Below are 25,246 nucleotides of genomic sequence, written 5' to 3' on the forward strand. Positions count from 1 at the left end.
AATGCTTGAAGCCCTCAACCCCACACCCTACTCATGCTTCTAGCTTCCCTAGTTCCCTATTCCCTATTTCTAAATATTGTTTCCTTACCCATTGCCCTTAGGGAAAACAACTATTTTAAAGATATCTATATTTTTCTTTGGATTGTGCCTTGCCCTTTTTCATAAATTATGAAATAGTAAAATCAGGCTCATTTAATAAGCTATTTTGAATATCTATGCTATGAATTAGTACTATGTACATTGTATAGTCTAAAATATTATCAATGAAAACAATAGTTTTTGGCTTCTCAAATCGTTGTTCTTATTAGTCTATGACTTTGTCAATTTGTTTTTGGCATTTTGATTCTCAATGCACTATTGAAATGTTACTGTTAGTCTGTGACTTTGTTAAAAATAGTTAATTGTTAATAATTAACTAGTTTTGTTTCATCAGATTGATTAAAACAAATGGAGCTTCAAGGAAAACTAAATATTAATAGATTATAATCTTAACAAAGTTAAATATAATTTTGATAATTTGTGTCAAATTTTATTTCATACCTATCTTGTCACCTATTCCTAACTCTTTTTTAATTATGAAATCTTTTAAATGATGAAGAATAGTTTATAAACAATTATCACAATTATCAATATATGTTAAATTTTAATAATTTATAGATATTTTAACTATATTATATTTTAATTTTGAAACTAAATAATGAATATGAATAAAAATATAGCATTTGCAATTATATTTTTAAATTGTAATTATTTTATTTACATTAAACTATTGTCATTATTATTATTTCATGATTTCTTGCACCAATTTTATTTTATAAAATTTAATATAACTTCATTGAATTTTTCATATCATCTTTACAATAAAAAGCTTATGATAGAAAAAAAAAAAATTCTATAATAGAAAAGAAAATCCTTTATTTATATATATTAAAATTATTATAATAGTTTTTTTTTTATCGGTAATAGCTTTGATTTTATTAATATTATAATAATAATTACATCATGATTATAAGGTCCTTAATTCTTTCTAAGGGACCATCCTTTACAAAAAGATATATCACCTCCACATTCTAAAAACAAAAAGCCTCTGCTAGGCTAATTTTCTTAAAAGCCATCACTCTTTTCTAAAAAAGACCTCTCCTAGGTCATCATCTGCATAATCCTCGAAGCTCTCAAAAAACACAATCATTGATTCATTCTGCTATGAAATCCTTGCTGATCGTTTTCCTTTAGGAAAATTTTGTAGAACAGTGGTCACCTTCTTCTGTTCCTTGTGGACCAAGATTGCACATTTGAGCACATGCCATGCATGGTGATGCTCATTTGTGTAAGCTTGTTGATCTATCTGCCCACGCAACCAGTTTACAAAGGGAAAAAAAAAAATTTCAACACCTTCTTCCTCATTTGCATATCCTTCACTAAAATCAAATGCCCATCCTAGATGCACCCATTCCAGTAATGCATCCAAATTTGGAATTAGAGCTTCCTCAAAAAGCTCCCTCATTACCCATGCCACAATTTGCTCATGCTCTCCAACATGCAAACCCCATGCCATTATCATTGCTGCTATATCCACCCAAACTTTCCAACGGTGGTTAGCTTCATGGAAAAAAAACCCTAATGTCTCCTACATAGCTTGAATCATTGCCTTTGAAGGACATTTCACCATTTTTTCAACCACTGATTTGCCACACTCCCAAAAAATGCTTTTTGTTGCTTCGAAGTTTCAAAAGTGAAGGTCGGTTCCATTAGACCTACACTAGAATACCGTCGATATGCAAACTTATGGATTGAAATAATGTTTCTTTCACATCCTTCCTTATTTTAAAGATTCTGCCCGAAATCTTGACCATTGCATAAATGAAGGATCGACAACCCAAGATGAATTTTGGGCCGATTTTGGGAATGCTTTCCCATGTGCCTAGATTCATCCGAAATCGTGACACATTTTTGATCATTGCCAATTGAAAGAATCAGTTATTATTATTAATAATTATGTTTATAATAATTATCACAATTATCAATAGATGTTAATAATTTATAGATAATTAAACTATATTACATTTTTATTTTGAAACTAAATAATAAATATGAAAAAAAATATAACATTTGTAATTATACTTTTAAATTTATTTTATTTTATTTAAATTAAACTATTTTCATTATAATTTATTAATAATTATTAGTACTTGCCGGTAGCTACTAGGCTTAGGGCTAAGAGCTAAATATTTTAGTTTCAATGTGATTCATTAACATTAATATTTTTATTTTTTAATGTAAGTGCATTGGTTTATATTTTATATTGTAATAATGTATTTTTTAATAAGTTATAATATATTTTTTGTCATTCAATTAAAAATAATATTACTTATATTATATAATCATTTAAGATTTATTATTATTATAAAAATATTATTATTATCTATTATATAATAGAACATATAATATAATATAATTATAACCATATGATATATATGTACTAGAACATATATATCAATGATTATATAATATATTTATGAATACAATTTAAATTTAAATTAACATCATTACAAAAAAAAATTATATTACATTTTTATTAATTAAAATATTATATATATTATAATAAATTTATTAAATTTAAATTAGAATTATATAAAAACTAAAGGCAAGTACTAGTGGCACTTGTTTAATATCTTGGACTAATTTTATTTTATAAAATTTAATGTATCTTCATTAAATATTAATAATTAAATTAACCCAAAATTGGGACACGTGTACTACAAGATTCTACCTGAAAATTAAAATCCTGATTGTTGACTAAAAGAAAGATTAATAGCCTAATATGAATTTCAAGCCAATTTGGAGAATGCTTTCCCAAGTGCCTAGATTCATCTAGAATTGTGACACTGTCCTTGACAAGTGTCACAATTGATAGACACATGTCACAATTCTGGATGACTCTTAACAATAGTGATATCACTCCACAAAATCACCTGAAAATCATATCGAATCATCGATAATTAAGTTATATTTTTATTAATTAATTAATTTAAAATGAACAAATTTTTTCAAATGTATATTAATGTAATAAATTTTTACTTTTAAATTATTTTTTATTATTGTTATGTACATTACTAAATTATTGAGTCTTGACTCTTTATGTCATTTACATGTACACTGTACATACTATTAATACAAAGTACCTAAAACCATTAATTACTTAATACTTTCTTTTTAACTATTAACCCTACCCTATATGTTCATTGTTTTTAGAGTCCGATACAATAGGGTTTTCAAATTTCAAATTCTCTCAGGCTGGAAAAATTCTATTTTATGTTTTGAAGACTAAAAGTGTGAAACTTGAATATTAGACAACAACACCAATTATCCAATCTCGATTCCAGGTATTTAATTTTTTAAAAACTTTTTTCATTGCAATTTGCAACAATAGAAATCTTTATTTTAACTATCTTAGGTTTACACTTTACAATTATTTTAAATAGGGCCTGAAGAAGAATTTTGTATAATAACCAATAGTAGGCATGGGCAAAAAAAAGTCAAAAACCTCCCATACAAGTATAAGTATAAAGGAAAAGAAACACATTATAAAGCTCAGGCAAGTGCTACAAACCCCAGGTTTCACCAATGAGTGTCATGATATTTTTTATCTTGTTATCCATGGAGATTTACGAATCATGAAAATTAGACATTCATTGTTTAATAAGTGGAAAGATCCACCGAAGGGGAGAAATTATTACAAATATAACAAAAATATTCATGCACATACAAATAAACTAGCTACTTTGGTTACTAGATTAGCAAACTTCACTATACCCAAAGTATTCCCTTGCCCTAAAATTGTAATGCTATGCGCTTAGAATTATGATGAAAATAGAAAGACAATTGTAAACCAAAACACTCAGGAGGAAATTTTATCCATAACTGAGAGTGAATTTTTCACTCTATTAGACCTAGGGCTAGGGTTTAAACTAGAAAGCTCTAATGAGCGTATTGACTTGGATAAACTAGCACAGGCTTATGACAAACTAGAAAGAGTTTTTCAAGATTCATTTATTAAGGGTTTAATAAACTATGAGTCCTCTACTAGTGTTACACTAGACATAGACCATAAGCCTCCTTATTAGTATGATATTTTTGTGCCATGGGTTTCAAATACTATTTCTTTTTTATCATTTTGTTTGGGATTAGATAGTAACAAAGAAGTGGGGGGCTAGTGTTCTTGAAATGATTTATAATATCCATTGTCAAGGTCAGTTAGTTGAGAAGGTAGATGTAAGATACAATTTTTCTCAACACATTGTTGAATCTATGCAACAACAATTACTGATGATTAAACAAAGAACAACTACAGGCAAGAAAATACATTTAGGTTCACAAGTTATTTTTACTACCTTCTTTTAGCAAAGAATTGCCCAATATTTGAGATAGAGAACAACAAGCTTGATATTGAGGTCTATAAGTTTGATGAGAAAACCCAGAAGAAATCAAAGACTCCAAGTCTAGTATATGAGTGGACACATAAGATGAGGATGACTGCTATAAATAAAAACTACAACCATTTTTTAGACTTCTTTTTGGCACCTATTTACCAAAAAATTATAGGCACTTTAATGCCTAGATTGTCTGTATCTTGTAAAGATTGCATTCAATTGGGAAGTCAGATTCAATTGGCTGACTAGTTCTTCATGGAAGAGTACACTATCTTAAAGTTTTATGGTTCAATGGTTGAACCTTGCAAACTTCCAATGCATGTTATAGAAAGGGTTTATGCACTAGAATATATATGAAAGATGGAGAGTGTAGATGAACTATTTAGTAGACAACAAAAGAAAATGATATTTCCTTCCTTGGCTTTCACAATTGGAGGCCTCACATTTGAGAGAAAGGCTTTCAAAGTGGCAAATTAATTGGTAACCTTTTTTGGCTTTGATTTTGTTAGTCACTAGAATTATGATCCACTAAACATAATAAAAATTAGACTTATTGCCAATGGGAACTCTGTGAGCAAATATCAACATCAGGAGATGTCATTGATAGAGAAGTTAAAAAACAAGGATTCATGGGATGAGGTTAAGAAAGAGATTAAGAAACATTCAATAGAGAATAATATTTCAATGGAAGAATTGTCATCCCAAATTATAACATTGCACATATCAGAGCCTTTGACATACTTAAATTTCTACAATAAAGCATTTGAACCTTCTAAGAGGTCTACACCAAAAGAAATTAAAGAGGCACGCACAGATGAAATGTGGTGTCAAACCAAGATGACCAATTTTTGGAAAATGAAGCAAAATTTGGGTGAACCAATGACATCAACTAGTTTTGATGAAATTGAGGAGGATGAAATTTTCAGCAATTATTGGAATAAAGAGTATCCAATTGTACTATATGATTTTGGTAGTGACAAACATAATGAAAGGTAGAAGGACCTCGAGTCTAATGCCAACATTAAAGGTATTCAGGATTCTGGGTCAACCAGGGGCAGAGATATTATTAAAATTTAAATGAGTGATTCTATTAAACAAACATATATTAAAGGGGCAACTATGATTAAAAAAATGGGTTATGCAGGTATAGGGCCCATTAGTGCAAGTGGTGAAGGGATTTGGAATCCAATTCCATTACGAGACCCACCCAAAAGAGGATGTAATCCAATCATTAGAGTCTCTAAGATTAAAGATGATTCATCTAGAAAGGGAAAAAAATATTATACCTCTGCTTTTGAAGGTCATCAAAAAATATTATTTGTTAAATATTTGAATTCAGTTGTAGTTGATCCCACTGGCACTGGCACTAGCATGGATGAACCTTGTGCAAAAAAACAAAAAGTTATGACAATTACACTGCCAACAATGTTAGTGGTTACTTCACCAATATATGCACCAGTAGCTTCTGTACAAAACCTAGAAAATAGTCCTAAAATGCCAGGCTTTGGTATGGGCCATCTTCAGTCTGTTGGCAATCCTTAAAATACAATTGTAGGTTGAGTACGTTTAACTAGAGTTGGAGGAGCATAAAATGATACAAATGATAATTCACCTTTCAAACACTCAATTGTGTCAGCAAACCTAGATTTTAGTTTGAATGAGTTTGCATCAAAGTTTGAACAAACAAATGAAAGAAATAGTCAAATTATGAAGACTTTGAAAAGTGATGTAGTTGTTGAATGTTAGGGATCTACTAATAGAATATTTTCAACATATGATCCAAACAATGAAATGATGAACTTCATGGTTGTTATGCCCCTGGGTAGAGATAATAATCCACCATAAAATGTAATAAATCCTAATGATATACAAGTTACTAGTCTTCAAATGGATTTGTCAAAAGTGAAAATTATTGATAAAATCAATATATCAAAAGAGAGCAACAAAATGGTCTATTCTACACTTCTAAAAGTGGAGAGGGAAAAAAAAGGCTTATAAAGAAAATAGAAAAGTTATAGGCAGACCTTTATAACGTGAAGGCGAAGGAGAAAGCAACAGCAATAGGTTCAAAGAATTGCAAAATAGAATAAAGAAATCTTCTCCTGTAGAGGCAATTGTCCAGCAAGAAAAGATGAATGAACAAGTGCAAAAATTGACTAACGAATTGGATGAGTGCCTCTACTACACAGTTGTTCAAGTCTATAGAGAGTAGTGCACATGTCAACAATAAATTGAAAATTGACCTGGACTATGCTATCAAGTAAAATAATATTTTGAAGACTAAATTGGAGAATGAAAAGAAAAATTTAGAGTCGAGGGCAAAGATGGTTTTTAATTTGAAAAAGGAATTGGGGAATGAGAAGAAAAAAGAGGAGTCTAGTGCAAACACAATCCACAATTTGAATAAGAAATTGGAGAATATGAAACAAAAGGGGGAGTCAATTGCAAAAACTATTAGTGATTTGAAGAAGGAATTGGAGAATGTGAAGAAAATAGAGTCTAGTGCTACTGCAAGCACTAACACAATCCACCACATGAGGGAATTGGAGAATGCAAAGAAAAAAGAGGAGTCAGCTGCAAAGAAAATCCTTGATTTGATAAAGGAATTGCAAAATGTGAAGAAAGAGGAGTCTACTCAAAGAATCCATGATTTGAAAAAGGAATTGGAAAATGCTAAGAAAAAGGAGGAGTCCACTGCAAAGACAATCCATGATTTGAAAAGGGAACTCAAGGATGAGAAGAAAAAAGAGTTAACTACTACAAATACAATCCAAGATTTGAAGAATAAATTGGAGGATGAGAGGAAGAAAGAAACTAATTGGCAAGGGAAACTAGAGGAAATACAGAAAAAGAGTGAAAAAAAGATGTCTGAAATGAAGAAAAAGATGGACAATCTAATGGTAGAAAATAGAATGACCTCTTCTAAAGACCATCATGTGAAGGATACTATAAGAAACAAAATTAACCTTATCAAACAAGAAAATTGAGACAAAATAATGAAGAACAGTGATAGTTTGTTTGAATGGCTTGATTTATATAGCAATCTTCGACTTGTCTTTGAAAATGTAAAAAGTGATATTGTGGGTAAAAGACAAATCTTCACCAATTCCTTAAAAATCTTTCTGACCAAATTTTGAATAAAGTAAAGAGATTGAGTGATAGGGATTTGGAAAACCATAGAATAAACAACCACTTGGATGCCTCTGTAATGACCATTGAAGTCAGTCATAATTGTGAACAAGTAAGGTGAAGCTCTCAAATCTGCTTCCAAAGAATTGATGAAGATGAATAATATCATATTGAATTTGCTGACTATTGGATTAAAAAATCCAACTAACTCAAACAATGGATTCATTGGAAAAGAAAATTACATGAAAAGGTTGTAGGAAAACATGAATTCTAATTTAGGCAACTTGCTTGAGGAAACCACTCCATAAAGAATTGCAAGTTGCATCAAACCACTATAAACAATGAATGAAGTTATAGATAAATTCCTTGATTCATATAAAAATATCTCTCAGAAGTATTTATTTTTGACAAGGTTACAACTATTTAGCTACAACCTCAAACAAATGGAGCTTCCAAATGATGCATAATGGAGTGCCCTAAAGAAATTCTTTGAAACTAGGTCATCTTCTCAAACTAAAGCTATTGATATTGTTGTTAGTGGCATTCATAGCTGATAGCACTAAGAAGTAACAACTGAGTAAGTGATAGTACTATAATTGTTTTATTACTTGTTTCTCTTTAATTTCAAATTTTGGATTTAATTTCAACTTTGTTTAATGTTAATCATTATAGGAATCAAGAGCCAACATATCAAGATAGTTGGGCAGCCAGGAATTGGCATACCATTACTGTCATGCCCTAAAATTAACCAGGTGAAACACTGAAATTAACAAGATGAAACACGACTAATTTTGTTTATTTTGTTTATTTTAGCTTATTTCTTATTATTATTTATCAATTTCATAAGCCTAAATAACCTCCAATAGACATATGTGTGTTACAACTAGGTCATCAATGAGTTGGACATCCCTCTGACATCTACTAACCTAGGGTTTGAAAAGATACTCTCATACCTACTACTTCAATCTTCACTCCACATTTCAATGTCATCTTTGCTATATTGTCATATGAGTTAACATTTCTTCAATGCATGTAACCCTCAATTAATCATCCATTAGAACTATCATCAACTTTGATGCCAACTATGCTACTCTAGGCAATCATTTCAAATAACAATATATACATAATTTACACTTTTCTAGAGTATTTAAAATTCTCCCAAAATCAATGGGTTTATATGTTTTCCTTACCCCAACTTACATCTTTCATTGACATCGTTATTATTATTGAATTATTATAATTATTATTTTTAGTAATTCCCAATATTTATTACTCACAACATCACATTTTAATATTAGGGTCAATACCTACTACAATTGAATTTGTAGTGAAAAGAACGATCAATTCATTTACATATATCATAAAAGAATGATTTTAAAAGATAATCCATCCCTACTTCCTAATCGCTAATTTTCACTCAAATTAAACTAAATAAAAATAAATTACTTTAATCATGGTTGGTTGATTTTAACTCAAATCATTATCAACTTTAACAATTATAATAAAATCTACATGCTAATCCCTAGATAACACCTACTTCCTAAGACTCTTAGCTATTGTAATTACACTCTAGCCACATAGTTTGTGATTATATAAAAAGACATATATGTGCAACTCAAACATGCCTATTTAATTCTCCATTTCAATGTCTACTCCTTGACCCACGTGCCTCTCCATTGAAGAATCTAATGCCAAGACAAGAGATATCCTCATAAATTCCTTAGGTGGCGTGCATAGTGGAGATGTGTTTTAGTTGACCTTTTTCCAACAACACTTACTTCCAAGGGATAACAAAGACTTTGCAATGTACCTTGACTGATTTGGACTGACAAGGTTATGTCATTACAATCAATTCTTTCCCCCTTTTTCTTCAGCGTCCAACTCTTCCTTTTTCCTAGGCGTGGGGTGTGGAAAGATTGCTTCATTTAATGCTGCAGTGATTTCACATGAATGGGGTGCCTTGGGAGTAACATAAGTCTCATCTCCATAGCATATTAAATTTTTTTCTCATTCCCCAATCCATGGTCACCTAGTGGGCTTCTCTCTCCATATTTTTGATGACATATTTTAAAATGAGTTTAGTCAAGATAGATGGTCGCCGAGGGTAGATAATATAGTAGGTTGTTTGTCATGCTATGTCTTGTTTAAATTATTCCTTGGTGCTAGTTTAGGTTTGTTTAACATGAAAATTGTATATATATATTTTTGTAGTTTCTTTTGATTTGATAGGATGTTGACTCGAGTTATGTGTCTCATATGAGGTCCCTTCTAATGCAATTAATATGATGGTGAGTTTATTATGTTAAAATATGCTTTATATGTTATAGGGTCCTAAGAGTCTAAGGAATACTCTTGAATATTTTAATGTCTATACTAAAGTAAGATATTTATTTTCCTTTCTCATACATTTTCCAGAGGATAAAATGTGCACCTACAGCAAGCTTATGTCTTAAGCCTTGTATATTTTATATCTTCACTTGATATTTGTTCTTCTATAATCTAGGATCTTCAAGGTAAGTTATTGCAAGGATAATTAGGAGATAATTATAAACTAAGTATAGTTTTAAAATTGTGATTCATTTGGCATTTAAACATTAAACTTAATCCAATAAATAAACATTTCATGACAAGACTTTATATGAAATTATCTGGATTATCCCTATCTATGAATGATGAAATTGAGAAACCATTTTCTCAAGGATCAACATTATCTTCTCATGCAGATCTAAATTTGAATGTACATTCATAATTGGTACACAATGGAACTAAAATGATAATAGCAATCCACCAGGATACTCCTTCCTATGAATATTGTCTCTTCTATGATATCAATTTTGTTTGGAAAATCCTTCTATATACCACTCCAAACATCAAGTATTATAAACTCTAGTGAGAAGCTCCTATCCAAAGCAATAAGACAACTAAATTATCACAATATATTTCTCTTCCGTGATATTCCTATAATACATAAAGGTGATGAAATCAACATATCAACATATACACAATGGATATGCTTCTTACTACACATGAACACTCACCACCTTTCCAAATGACAGTTAATTAAGACAATAACATCTTCATACAATACATTTAGACTCAATAATAGAATGGAGTATGCTCATAACCTTGGCTTGGATACAACAAAGGAGGTCTTTATCTCCGATGCACATGGAGAAACAACAAGAGCTCCAAATTCTCAAGATCATCCAATAGAGTCCTACAAATAAAAGGTAAAAGTAATGAACCATGGAGGCTCACCTCCCAACCTAGGCCTCAAGGAGGCCACCCACTAAGCTCGAGTATACAAGGTTTAAAAAATTTCATGCTTCACATTCACATGCCATGCATATGTACCATAAATTGATAGAATTACACAATATACTCTCACACACCCCATCCCAAGGCTTTGCAAAAAGATTCAACAAATGAATCAAGAATCAGGTGAAAGTGGGCTCTCATCATGAGGAGAATTGCATAGCCTTCATTCAAAAATTACACATCTTTTCAATATCAGCATGCCCTTTCAGGGCAATTCTTTTCAATATCAAAATGCCCTTTCGGGGCAATAGCATCTTCCCTTCTACATACCTCCTTATACCTCCCAAGATGTAAGTGAGCAAGATAATTTGCATTCCATAAAACATATACAACCATCTCCACACAAAGGAGAATTCCTCAACTCCATGTGTGAGCCCAACTAACCCCTTCACCCTAGGCATCTCTTCCCTCCCAAGGGTGAGTGATGCCTCACACCCAATTCACAAGACATATAACATGAAACAAAAAAATTCAAGAAAGACTCCCACAACACTACCCACATGTAACATACAACAAGAGTTGACCACAATACACCACAAGACACCACAATCCCATCATGAAATGAAATCACAATTTCTAACCTATATGCAAAAATGAAGAGACTTCATGGATCATGTTACCAACCTTCCTCCAAGCATGGCAATGAATACTTGCAGTAGAGCTCCCTCCTCTTTCTTCAACCCTATTAGTCTCTAAAAGTAGAGAGTTGCCAAGTGAGGTTCAATTTAGCCATGCCTCTATTTATAACCCTCTTATTTTCGGATTCAATGAAGAATGCCATTTTCATGGGGTCTCCTAGGTCCACTAGACACCATAGAGGTCTTTAATAACCCCCTAGCCTATAGTACTAACATGGGTAAGGTTAATTTTAATCTCAATTTACTTTAAAGTTACTTTATGACCCTTCTAAAGCTAGGTAATTCAAATTTCAAATTTTCTTTCCAAAGGTGATAACCTTGTCCTTTTCTAACTTAGGCAATAAACAAATTTCTCAATCGAAGCATATAACACGGAGCAAGGTGGCCACATGATCTATTGATGAATAACATGGCATTCCACATAACAAGCACAAGTGTCAAGTGATACCCACATACATCACATGTTCACAAAATAAGCACATCACAATGAGGTTTATGAATCTTACAAAGATTCACCTTGGCAGAGTCATTAAACATGTGTCTATACCTTGTTTCCCTATTAAGTTTCCATGGTTCAACTTTCCTGCACACTCAACTTAAACATCACTAACACAATACAATAATATAGGATACATACAAACACGTACAACATTGATCCAATACCTCATACTTCTCATTAACATTTACAATTAAGTATCATCAAATCATTTCTGTTCTAAGTACTATCAGTAAGACATTGCCATGTCATATTCCATTTAACTTTCATCTAAGTGCATATTCAAAACATTACATTATCACTCTCAAAAATATTTAAAACATTGAAATATCAAATATGTGTATCAACAGTAATCTTTCTTACTATAAATCATTTTAAATCAAAGTATCATCACAACTCTTTCTCACATAACAATGAAACTCTAAGTCATCTTTAGTGAATTGTAAAAATAATATAAAATGGATCTTAACATATATGTCCTAAGTGAAAATCACTAATGTGCAGACTAGTTAACTAGTAACTTTAGGTTGAGTTAAACATAGTGATGCTCCTAGCAATATCCCTTTATCACATTATGAGGGATTTGCGTGATTTTTCAGGTTTAACTCCACAGACTGTCAGAATGTTTCAATCATTATGTCGTAATAATTTAGAACCAATTTCAAACATATCCATAGACCTGATTATCATCATAACCTATGCTCATAGTTGTTCTTAGTAGGATGAATGTTATTTTATCCTTCCTAACTACCTAATAGATCATCCGTAGAGTCTCATGGTCAGGTTCTTGTCTTGAACATTTTAAATCTCATTTCCATGTGGTATTATCTTATCGACCTAATGTTATGGGATACAGTATCAAAATCTTCATTAGTCTCCTATAGGATCCCTTAAATCATTATTAGTAAGAAAACAAAATGTAAATCATAACTCAATTAACTCCTAACCATATGTATTTCATCAGGATCTAGAATAGGATGCTAGTGTGGGCCTTACAATTACTACACATAGCAGATGGAAAAAATTTCCCTAGTCCTACTACTTGAAAACATTGTACAATTGGTAATGTGATTGTATAGTACCAAAGTAACAAGAATCAAATTCGGATCAAAATCGACAAGCTCAAATTGAATCGTTGAATTGTGTGAATCATCATGATTCTTGGAACTATGTTGTATACACATAATGAATTATGTAGTAATAATCTGATTATATATACAATTAAAAATTGACCTAAAACTATTGTTTTTCCCTTGTATCTACAAAAGGGAATTCAAGGTCAATGATAATTTCAATTTGACATTGAGTCATTTGCAAAGCGTTGTAATTGTTTGTAATTGTTAAATGTATTATGTTATAGGCTGATTTATAATTATAAATTATAATACAATTTTTTTAAAATAGAGCTTATTCTATTAAATGCATTATGTTATAATTTCTAAAAGAAAATAGAATCAATGAAAATCTCAACATGTTAAAAGAATACAATCAATGAAAATCTCAACATGTAAGTTTGTAACATCAACATGTTCAAAAAAAATATTTAACCATCTATAAAAGGATAGTGAATGAAGGTTATAAATTGACTTCTACAAACATAATTAATTAGTAGATAGAGTCTTAGATTGGAGCTACTACTACTAACCTACTACTTGACTCATGCAAAAGTTAGAACTTGAGGTTGAGAAGCTGCTATAGTTGCCAATCCGCCTAGACCAGCTCAACATCACTATCATCAGAATCCTCCTCATTTATTGCATATAACATTTTATTATCCACGTGTTTTCTTTAGATTCACTATTAGCATCAATATTCATGCCAAGGTCAACATCATCTTCATTGCTTCCAATATCAAGACATGAACCACTGCCACCACCACTGCCACCACCACTGCCACTGCCACTACCATTGCCACTACCACTTGTTTCTGAAATGTTGGTAATCCCTCTTCTTTGACATTGGCTTCTTTAAATGCTGAGAGCCCTATCATAAGGGAAACTTTCTACCTTATACTTAGAATTATAGTGCCTCAAACAATTATCTAGATTTTTGTCTAATTTGTTTCTAACCTTTTACTTCAGGAAGCCCAAAGTACTAAAAACTCTCTCATCCTCCACTGAACCCAATATCATTGTCAAACATAAATCGGTAAGCTTGAAATATTTTAGTATTGACTCTCTCAACTGATTGCTCTCACCAAGGTATTTCCAAAGCTTTATTACCACTCCCTCTTCATTTGGGTTCTCCACAAGATAATATTGTTCCCTCATTATGCTTGCAAAAGAAAATTATTGATCTCTCAGTTGAGATTCATCTAAAATTGCATTTATGGCTACTCCATTGATTACTTTAGGTTTGCAAAAATGCTGAATCAAATTCATCATCCTTCTTCAAAAATCAATCAGACAATTTAGAGATCAATATTGTGGAAAAACAATTGACATTGCTTCGAGCAGTTCCTCTGGGGGAAATCTAAATCTAATTTCTGATGAAAGATTGTAGCAAACTCACTTAACAGAGTCAAGCATAGAGTCTTTGATCTTCTTGAAGTCTTCACTTATAACACATGAAAGTACCTTCTCTGGTTCTGATTCAACTTTGCTTCCTCCTTTGTTGGGGTTACAACCAGGGTTGACATGGGTATAGTATTGCAATGGTATGTCAACTCCACGTACCCTAGCATAAACCTCACCATTTGCACCAATATGTAAAATTTTTTGAGGATTGTTCAAATCTATGATTTATATACACTTTTCAAACTTTGATTCATCTAATGGTAGTAATCAATATAGAGTATCTAGGCTATTACATGCTATGTTATGTAGCTTATTATATTCTACAATGTACATAGTTCTTTGTTGAACCCTTTTTATAATATTTCTCATGTCCTATAGCATGGGGAGAATAGCTGCTAAAGTTAAGAGTATCTTAACATTAGTTATACTTGAATATAGCTGAGGGAATCTGTGTCGCATAGAGTGGATTAGACCAAGCAATGAAGGATATTAAGAGATTACTCAATGTGCTATTCCATCCAAAGAGATCCATCTATTATCATTATCTTTAAGAAAATTCTTCCCATCAGTAAGTCCTTGAGAAAGGTTTTGAAATTTTTGGACTTGTTTTGGACTTCGACAAAAGTATTGGTAATCTCTTTGATGAGAGATTCCACTTTACTTACACAACCAAAATTGCTAACAATTCCAAAAGCTATATTCATTCGATGGGCCATGCAATGAATGGGAATAGTGTAGGGTGCCAAATCATTTTTGATCATTTTGCAAAGACTACCTTTTTGACCTTGCATAGCTGAAGCTCCATTTGCTCTAACACACACCAAATTTTTGGCAATCTCTATTTTATCCAAACCTCTACATTCAATTAGAGTACTCTTTAATAAATCATATAAATTTTTAGCAGTCACACTACAATTCAATTTAGCAACAAATAGTAGAAAGGGTTGACGACAAAGATTGTTTACAGTATAAACATGCATGTACACCCATGAAGTATTATCAATTGTTGTAACTTCATCTAGAGATAGTGCAATGAAATTAAAGTGTTTAATTTTTTCCTTCATATCTTTTTTTTCAACCTATTCAAGACATCTAGCCCATTCCCACCCATTTTTTATTGACCAATGACTGTTTGGATAGTTTCAAAGTTTGAAAAAGTGTAATAAGGTAGTAATTGAAGGGTAGTCTATCATAGGACATCCTCTACTTAAAATATAAAAGACCACACTTAATTGAACTACTTTTCCCATATTTTGCACTTCCATTTCTTTCCCAATGAAATCTTTGATGGAACATTTTACTGCAAAATGCTTCTCTCATATTTGCTAGTGTAACTTGTATATTTTGGCATTCCTAATATGCAAATAGTTGTCTTTTTTTTTCCAAGTTAGCATGGATTTTTCAACTCCATCTATAGTTTCCTTTTTGTAAACTTTGTTGACATTCTTTTCTATGGTATCAAGTTTAAGTTGCAACCTCTTCTCCTTCTTTGTTATCTCAGGAAAAATCTTACATCTGCATTCTATAGGAAGCTCACCATCAATTGGATTGGGAACTAGTTCAATGAACTAATACTTTTCCACCCATTCTAACTAAAAATTCCTTTTGGATAGATCCCAACAAGATCAATCTTTCTTTGATTCCAATTTCCTTTTCCCCTTTTATGCATGAACATGATTTATGAAATCACTTTTGGTTTTCTCACCCAACTAGTTCGGGATTGACTCCAACTCTATAATATTAGTTGCTAACTTCCTACTTTGGGGAAGTGCCTCCAAATTGTATTCAATTTTTTTCTCAACCAATATATCAAGTTCACCAACTTGAACTTCAATACGGTTTGAGTTTCCAACTTGTGATGAATCTCCTTTTTTAATAAGCACTAGAGATCTAACTTGTGAATCTTGTAGGCTGCCAACATTTCCACCACCAAAATATGCCACTATGCTTCTACATTTTGGTAATGGTGGCCTCTCTTGGATTTTAGGGATCCTATTTGAACCCCTATTACCCCTCTTGTTTGACGTTGCAAATTGATAAAGGCTACAAAAAATAAATCAACTTAGTTGTTGAACAAAATACTCAAATAGTGATGACTCAAAGACTATGAATAGTGATAGTAGACTACTTAAATTGCATATAATAAAAATAATATGATTTATTCTCCAAAAAATGGTACTACTACTATGGTACTACCCAATATAATTTGCAAACCTATAGGCTCTGGCTATCTTAGCATCTAAGATGTCCAATCGTTAGTGGTAAAACTAAAAAATAACCAGTACCACTGTTCTAGTATGGTAGTATGGTAGTACCACTGTAGACATAAAAAATAAATTAAAAATCACTTGCCTTTTATGAATACTAGGGTCCAAGAGTCAATGGGCAATGCACTCAGCACTGTAAAACTTCGGCGGCAATAAGAAATGCTAGTCTCTAGACCAAAAAATAGTAAATTGTGTAGAACAATAATATCTTACAGTCCAAATTAGGTTGGCAAATTATGGGGGATTAAGAAGTAGGAATGTCAAACATAGGTGAAGCACACCTTCCTATGCAACCCCACAGTATGAAATAGTTGGCTAAATTGGGCTAGTGGTTGACATGTGTTGAGAAAATGGTAGGCGACACCCAACCCAAGGGAAAATTATTTTGTTGTAGTAATGGAAAAATAATGTAGGCCAATAAGAAACAAATATGCAAAAGCTGGCAAAATATTTAAAATAAAAGTATCCAAAATGTATATTGTATTGGTGATTGGATCGATATTTTTGACCAATCATGTGATAACTAATGGGTGACCACCATGGGTGTTGAACCCAAATCTGATAAATATTCGATGATGCAGTTGGCCTACGTTGCATGTGCTATTCACCAAATGATGATTGGCCTATGAGATAGGATCACCAAAAGGTGAATATTCACCACTAAAGTAATCTTTGATCCTATGCGGCATGATCAACATCCCATAGGAGAAGGCACGTGGTCCTATCTTGCCTACATTTCAACCATTCCAAAGAGTACAGCTTGATGTTTCTCTGCAACTGACTCATTATGCAATATTAACGATAGGAATGGAGCTAAAGAAAGCGTTGTTGACTAAGATACAGAAGGTTGATAATGTACATAAATAAATTGAGTTCTTTCAAGGTTTGATCAAGAGAGCTTGAGAAGATGGGCCACATGGGGAGGCTAAGCATTTGGATAGCAGAGCGAGCATGGTTAGAGACTACAGAGGCATCTTTGGCTATAGAATGAGCATTAATGGAGTGAATCCACAATGAATTGGTCTTATTATCAGCTCAAGTGGATGCATTTAGAGAAGCAATGACAAAGATCAATGCCTTAGCATACTGGTTGTAACAGTAACTAAATTGCTGCTAATGCAAGGATTACACATTTGTTGAACTAGATGCATGAGGTGAAGCATGAGAGGGAGACTTAAAAAATAATAGAAAACACCTATAAAGTGAAGTGAAAAATTGCTCAATAGGTGATGACTCTATGTAGGGAAAAAAATATGCAGGCAGATATGAAAGAGGTCATTGAGAAGTCAAAGAAGCTTGCACAAGAGGCAACATACTACATAGGACTATACCATCAGAGAGTCCCTCCAAAGCACAAGAGAGGAGTATTCCTTTTAGATAGGAATTTTATGACACAAATGCACACTTTTTTGACACGTGAGCATATTCCTATTCCTATGGATACTATTTAAGAAGGTGTAAGAATGACACCAGGTGTCTCATCATTTAAGACTGCACAAATGGGAGTACCCCTACTGAAAATCTAAATGTCCAATCTTCACAAGGAGGACCTCGATGAGTATTGTACTTGTGTTATTTTGGCTTTGTGTATTTTTAACTGATGCGCTTATTAATAAATAAAAATGCAATGTATTTTGTTCCCTAAATATTTGTGTCATATGTTTATCATCTATTGAAAATTTTGTCTCAATTTAAGAAATAATTGGAGAATATTAACTTGGGACCTCACCAATGTTTTCATATGAACTCGATCGAGGTATGCAAATCTTTCCTAAAGGAGCAATAATTATAGATGTACACCATATGGATATGAAAATAAATGATCGATGGATTTAATATTCTTAATATTTTAAGTGTGATGATATTAATTCAAAAAAAAATGAATGTTTAGAAATTTTGGAATTTGTAAATGTTTTTGGACATTTTTTCTATTGAAATATATGGATTCTTTTGAATTTTGTTGTATATATGGATTTTTTATTTTGTGGTTTCAAGCATAAAAGGTGTACTCAGGTCTGAGAAGGATGCTTGGACCTAAAAAAGGTGTTGTGGGCCTAAAAAGATGTCATGGGGCTCAAAAAGGATGTTATGGCCTTGAAAAAGGCATTAAAGGACCTAAAAAGGGACTATGAGGGCCTAAAAAGGTGTTATGGCCTTGAAAAAGGCATTGGAGGCTAATGTGGCCTCTAAAACTTAGCTCCAAGGGTCAAGGGTTTGACCCTCGTGACATTCAACCTCTTATTTTGCATCCTACGATTGGGAAGGAGGCAACCCTTGTAGGGTGCTAGCAACATTTGTTGTTGTGTATGCAAAAAATTATGGTTTATTTGGATGATGATGAAAGAGTGTGATTGATCTCTATGGAAAACTAAGGGATGAAAATTTTTCTAAACCTACAAGCATGTTCCAGACCATAAAAATGGAGTGTGGGGTCATAAGGTCTTTTTAGGATAGCATTGGTATATTTGTTGAAGGATATTAATCAATCGTGGCCTCTGAAACATAAATAAGTTTGTAAATCCTTCTTGATTTATATTGAGGAATAAAAGGGGGTAAAGAGGGACAAAGGAAATGCACTTCTTCTATCCACATTATGCTAGATTTTCCTAACCTCATAGATATGTTTCAAGGCATAATAAACATTGGTTCTTAATCTCTAATAGAAAAATGGATGGTATTGACATCTTTGTCAAGAGATAATAAGACAAGGATTTTGCCATAAAATATTTAAATATTCTTCAATGTAGGGTCTCATCATTGATTTCATATAAAATTGGTCAAGGTACGCAAATCCATCTTGAAGAAGTGGTAATTATAGATGGACACTAGATTGATATGAAATAAATTGATCATCATATTGAAACATATAAAAATAAGTCATGCAAAATGACATTTTTTTAATGTTTTTGATGTTTTTCATTGTTGTTGGCAATTTTTTATCAAGTTGATAGTTAGTCAATGGGGAGGGGAAGGATGTGAGGTTTGTTGGAATGTCGGCACCAAATGGGATAGGCATGGAGGTGAAAATTGATTTTTGGGACCACATGGGTATTTATGCAGGCTAAAATGGATTTTTGGGACCACATGGGTATTTATGGAAGCTTAAATTGATTTTTGAGACCAAATAGGTATTTATGGAGGTGAAAATAGAATTTTGGGACCACCTGGGTATTTATGAAGGTGAAAATAGATTTTTGGGACCACATAGGTATTAATGGAGGTGAAAATAAAATTTTGGAACCACTTGGGTATTTTTATGGAGGTGAAAATGGATTTTTGGGACCACATGGGTATTTACACCACTTTGCAAAAATTTCAGACATAGAGGAGCCATGATATGTTTTACAAGTTTGAGATGTGCATGGATTTTCTAGTAATTCATGCTTATGGCATCTGAAAACATACTTAGAATCCATGTTTCCTTTCAACCATAGTGGTCTCCTTGTCTTATATTTTCTCTCCACTTCTATTTGATGCCAAGCAAACACCGACTCCCCATGTAGAACTCAAACCCACAAGTATTTCTCAATTGAGCATGTACACAATAACTATAGCCCTAGTTCTTTTGTTCCTATCCTCTATTACTTTTTCTTGGTAAGGCTTAAATGAGAAGTAAGCAATGGAGAAACCACAAAAAAAGAAAAACTCATGTGAGAGACATGAAATGAACCATTCATTGTAGCCCTATTTATTTTGCTTTTCACATTAAAGGACTCGTGTTGTTGAAGGAATGTGGAGAGCTTAAAGATGTTATCTCTAACACCTTTTTAGACTAGAATATCCCAATTTTTTGTATTTTTGTATTTTTGTATTTATTTTTAAATTTTCATTATGCCAAATTTGCTCAAATTGAGAAGCATGTTTCAAACCATAATAACACTGCTTCTTAATCTTTTAGTCAAAGAGGGACCTTATTGAAATCTTTGTTGAGAATTAATCAGTATGTATGAACAAAATATTTAAATATATTTAATATAGGGCCTCGCCATTGATTTCATATAAGGTTGAGGCACACAAACCTATCCCAAAGGAGCAGTAAGGACACCAGCTCGACATGAAATTAATGGATCATCAAATTGAAATGTATATTTAAATAAATTAGACAAAAGGTTGGAATTAATTTTTTTGGATTTATGATGTTTTCAATGTTTGTTTTATTTTTTCTTTTGTTTTATTTTAATGTTTTTTTATACTTATTGGATTTGTAAATTATGACCAGATGGATACTATGACCAAACCATTGGGGAACTATTAAATCAGAGCCAACATAAACCAAGACTCCTTGAAAAGGAATACAAAAATTTATTTGGATAGATTTTGAAGAAAATAAAATGTTAATCATCCCAAAACTAATAATTTCTTGTAAAGACTAGAAGGTTCAAGAATAACAAAATCATCCGTTGGGTATTGCACAAACTTTTTTTTTTTAGTTTTTGGGTTTTTTTTAAAGGTGGGAATATGTAACAAGCTTGGATGCCATGATTCAAAGTCAACCAAAAATTTTGACCAAATGGATATTATGACTGAATCATTGGGGAACTCATTAAACCAGAGCTAACATAAACCAAAACTCCTTGAAAAAGGAATGCAAAAAATTATCTGGATAGATTTTGAAGAAAAGAAAATGTTAATCATCCCATAATTGCCAATTCTTGGAAGACCAGAAGGTGTGGGTATTGTCATGTTTTTGGTTTCAAAGGAACCTCGTTTTAAACAACTCTGAGCTCATTAAACTTGATATTAGTCAATGTATAAATCTCCTACACATATCTCTATGGTTGAATTAAGAACAAATTGGTAGGGCAAGGATGTGAGGTTTGTTGGGCATAAGGTGGATTGGTGGGATTGTTTGGATGTTCTCGAACAATGAAAGAGAATTTTTTCAAACCCCATGGATTTATGTCTCTTTTTAAATTTTTTTTGTTTTGTTTCAAGATCCATATTGGTTGTACAAGTGGTAACATTGCTGCATATTTAAATTAGAAAATCATTTTAGATGGATGCTAGTGAGGGGCTCCTATAGCTCTTCACCATCAAAACTAGCCAACTTATAAGTTCCAGTCCCAAATGACCCGATGATGATATAAGGTCTTATCCATTTGGCCTCCCACTTTCCCTTGGTTTCTCTGTCTACTTCATTCTTTGGATTCTCTTGGAGGACAAAATCACCTATTTGAAAGACTTGTGCTTTGACCCTCTTGCTATAGTGTTTGGATAACTATTTCTAATACACTTTAAGATGTTCATAGGCCATATTTTGATGTTCTTCCAATAGTTTTTCTCAAGGTGAGCCACTATGTAGTCTTAATAAGTCATTACATCATGTAAAGTGACTCTTACAGAGGGGATTTCAATAGCTAATGGAAAAACTACTTCACTTCCATAAACTAAGGAAAATGGTGTTGTTTCTATGGGAGTATTCACACTTGTGTGATAAACCCATAATGTAGGATTTAGTTGAATGTGTCAATCTCCATCAGAATTATCATCAGTTCTTTTCATAATGTTGAATATGTCTTTATTTGATGCTTATGTCAGACTATTTCGATAAGGGTAGTTAATGTAAGATGAATGGTGTGCAATTTATTGCATAACTCATCAGTAATCTAGTTTTTGAAATACAAGGTGTTATTTGTCAAGATATTGTTGTGGTCTCACAACACATGCCCCATTCCTCACTAGGAATGGAGGCCCCCTACCTTTTTTCTAACTCCTGAACTCACAGTTCGAGAGTCAAGATAAAATATTAGAAGTGAAAAGTGTTAGAGTTGAAAAAAATCAAAAAATTGAAAAAACCCCAAAAATTGAAAAATTGCAAAACAACAAACAAAAAATTGAAAAAATATAAAAATTATAAAATCAGAAAAAAAAACAAATCCACGTTGCACAAGAGTGCATGCACCGAATGAGATACATGACACACACTGGCATGGCTGTGCGGAGGTGCACCACGCACCCCACCTAAGGTGGGGGTTATAAAACCTCCATACTCCCCCTCAGCACTAAAAACTTTCTTTATTTTTTGGGACTTCAAGTGCAAGGTAAAGTACTCACAACACCTAAGGTGCTTAGCGCTCATGACACACACTTAGCACTCGTGGTGATTTTGTGCATGATGCCCACAATGCCCCCAATGTTTATCACATGCAATTGCACGTGACACCTTTAGCATCCGCAGTGCCACCAATGTTTAATGCCCATGATGCCACTTCATCGCACGGGGTGCCTTTTGCACCCATGTTGCCACTCACTGTGCGTGACACCCTCAGTGTTTGTGGTGCGCTTCCATGAACCACATGGACTTGAAACCCTAGCCATGCGTGCATCCATTTTTCCACTCATATCTAATTTTTATTTTTTTAAATTAAAATTTCAAAAAATAAAAATATATATAAAATTTTGAAATATAAAATATAAAATTTTAAAAAATAATAAAATATAAAATATAATAAATAAATAAATAAATAAAATTCCCAAATTGAGCATTTTATTTTCCTTCATGTTTATTTAATTTTAGAGCTTTTATATTTTATTTCTAGTCTTTATTACTTAGAACTAATAAACTTTTTTCTCACAATGTACAAGTGATCAAAAGGTGTCTACATCCGAAGTAGCACCCAAACCTGTAGTTTTCAAATTCCAAGGCATCCCCTCAAAGTCAAGATTTCATGATGACCACAAAAATTTGAGACACTGACCTGGGACACACGAATTTGGGAAAATTCCTAAGAATTTGCAATAGCCCCATAGAGAGATCAGCCTTAGTATCTACATTGATTCGTTCCAGGTTGGTGAACGTAGCATCACATCCAGTGTCGGTGTAGTTAGTAGAACTAATCATGACATTGGCACAACATTTTGTTGTTGATGAGAGAGTGGTCAAGAGCATCATAGGAGAAGTTGTGTTAGACCTCTGATCCAATAACATTGAGAGGGTCTTCCATCTCCCAAGAGTAGACTAGTTCATTAGACTCTCATATGAAGTAGCTGAGAGATGGTATAGGGAACACTAGCAGGAAGTGATTGACATCATTCAGTCCTCTTACCTCATTAAGAAGCTTCCTTAGGGAAGGATATCAGGCAAAGTCAATATGATTCAAGGATACATGAATGAGGACATTGGGTACTCTATCATTCTCTTGAGAAGAGTTCTGGGTTTACCTGCAGTAGGCCACCTCAGCACTTTCATGGTCAACTTCATTGAAACCATCAGATAGGCAAAGATACCACTGGACTGGGCCACCACACTAAGTGAAAACTTGCATGAGAAATTGAGGATGGTGAAGGATAGGAAGAAGTTCTACATGACTTCTTACATGGTATACCTACTTGTAGCAAGTGCAACAAAATATCTCGATTTGTACAAGAGAGGTAGTATATAGGATCCCAATGCCTGGCCATACACAATCTACCCCTAGCTAGTAAAGAAGAAGCTCTAAACATAGAGCAAAAAATATAGAAATGTGAATGATGAGTTCATCTTTTTGATCATCTGGTTCATTGAGGGAGACTATGGGAAGAGGTCATCTAATGAAGCCAAAGCACAAATTATAGTTCTCAAAGCCTACTTCATCTAGTTCAAAACATTCATATATCTTTAGGTAGCTGGTAATCCATCAATCTCAAGAAGCTCCCAAGATATCCAAGTGACAAATTGGTACTATTGGAGATTGTCCAACAAATTGAGTCAGCCTATGAGAAGATAAAGAGACAACAGAGACCTTGCTGGGCATGGCCATTGGTCATTGGACCATGTCAGGTGAAGCGGAAGCAAGATATTCCATCCTTTGAGTGGAAGTGGAAGAATTATCCCCTTGAAGCATACAACACTCCTGGCTCTATTTTGACAATGTTGGGAGAGTGGAGAGATTGGCAGGAAAGGACTTCCATCATGAGGATGCTATTGAAGATCACTAGATGAATGCCACAAATGACTACGATGTCCACATTAGGGACTGCTATAGGATGACTTTGTATCTTGCAAAAAAGGCTCTCCAGTTGAACATCCCAGAGGAAATAAGGCAACAAGATTCTAAGGAGCTATTAGACCCCCTATTCAATGCAAAAAAAAATTGGTGAAAGACCCATTATGAATGCTAAGGTTGATAGGGAGGAAGCTGATGATATTAATCATTGAGTGAGGCATGTCATCAGAATGATGAAGGATTGGATCAAGAAACCTTTTCCACTGGATCCAATTCCTGACATAGAGATCTTCCACACACATGCTCACCAAAAAAGAGGTAGAGGGAAGAAAATAATAATTCCTACCTTCATAGCCTAGTCTCTTATCAGGCCAGAGATGGTATACCAGCTTGATCGCCCAGTTGGATATTATCACCCTTTTGAAAGGAAGGGAAAGAATAAAAGAAAGAGGACCTCCCCTTAGAGGATTCAAGCAGAACAAGCTATAGAATAGGAAACTCCTTGAAAGCAAGAACAAAGTGCACAA

The sequence above is a fragment of the Cupressus sempervirens genome, chromosome 11 (genome assembly GCF_028749045.1).
Source record: "Cupressus sempervirens isolate cs-2001-9-10 chromosome 11, ASM2874904v1, whole genome shotgun sequence".
NCBI lineage: Eukaryota > Viridiplantae > Streptophyta > Pinopsida > Cupressales > Cupressaceae > Cupressus > Cupressus sempervirens.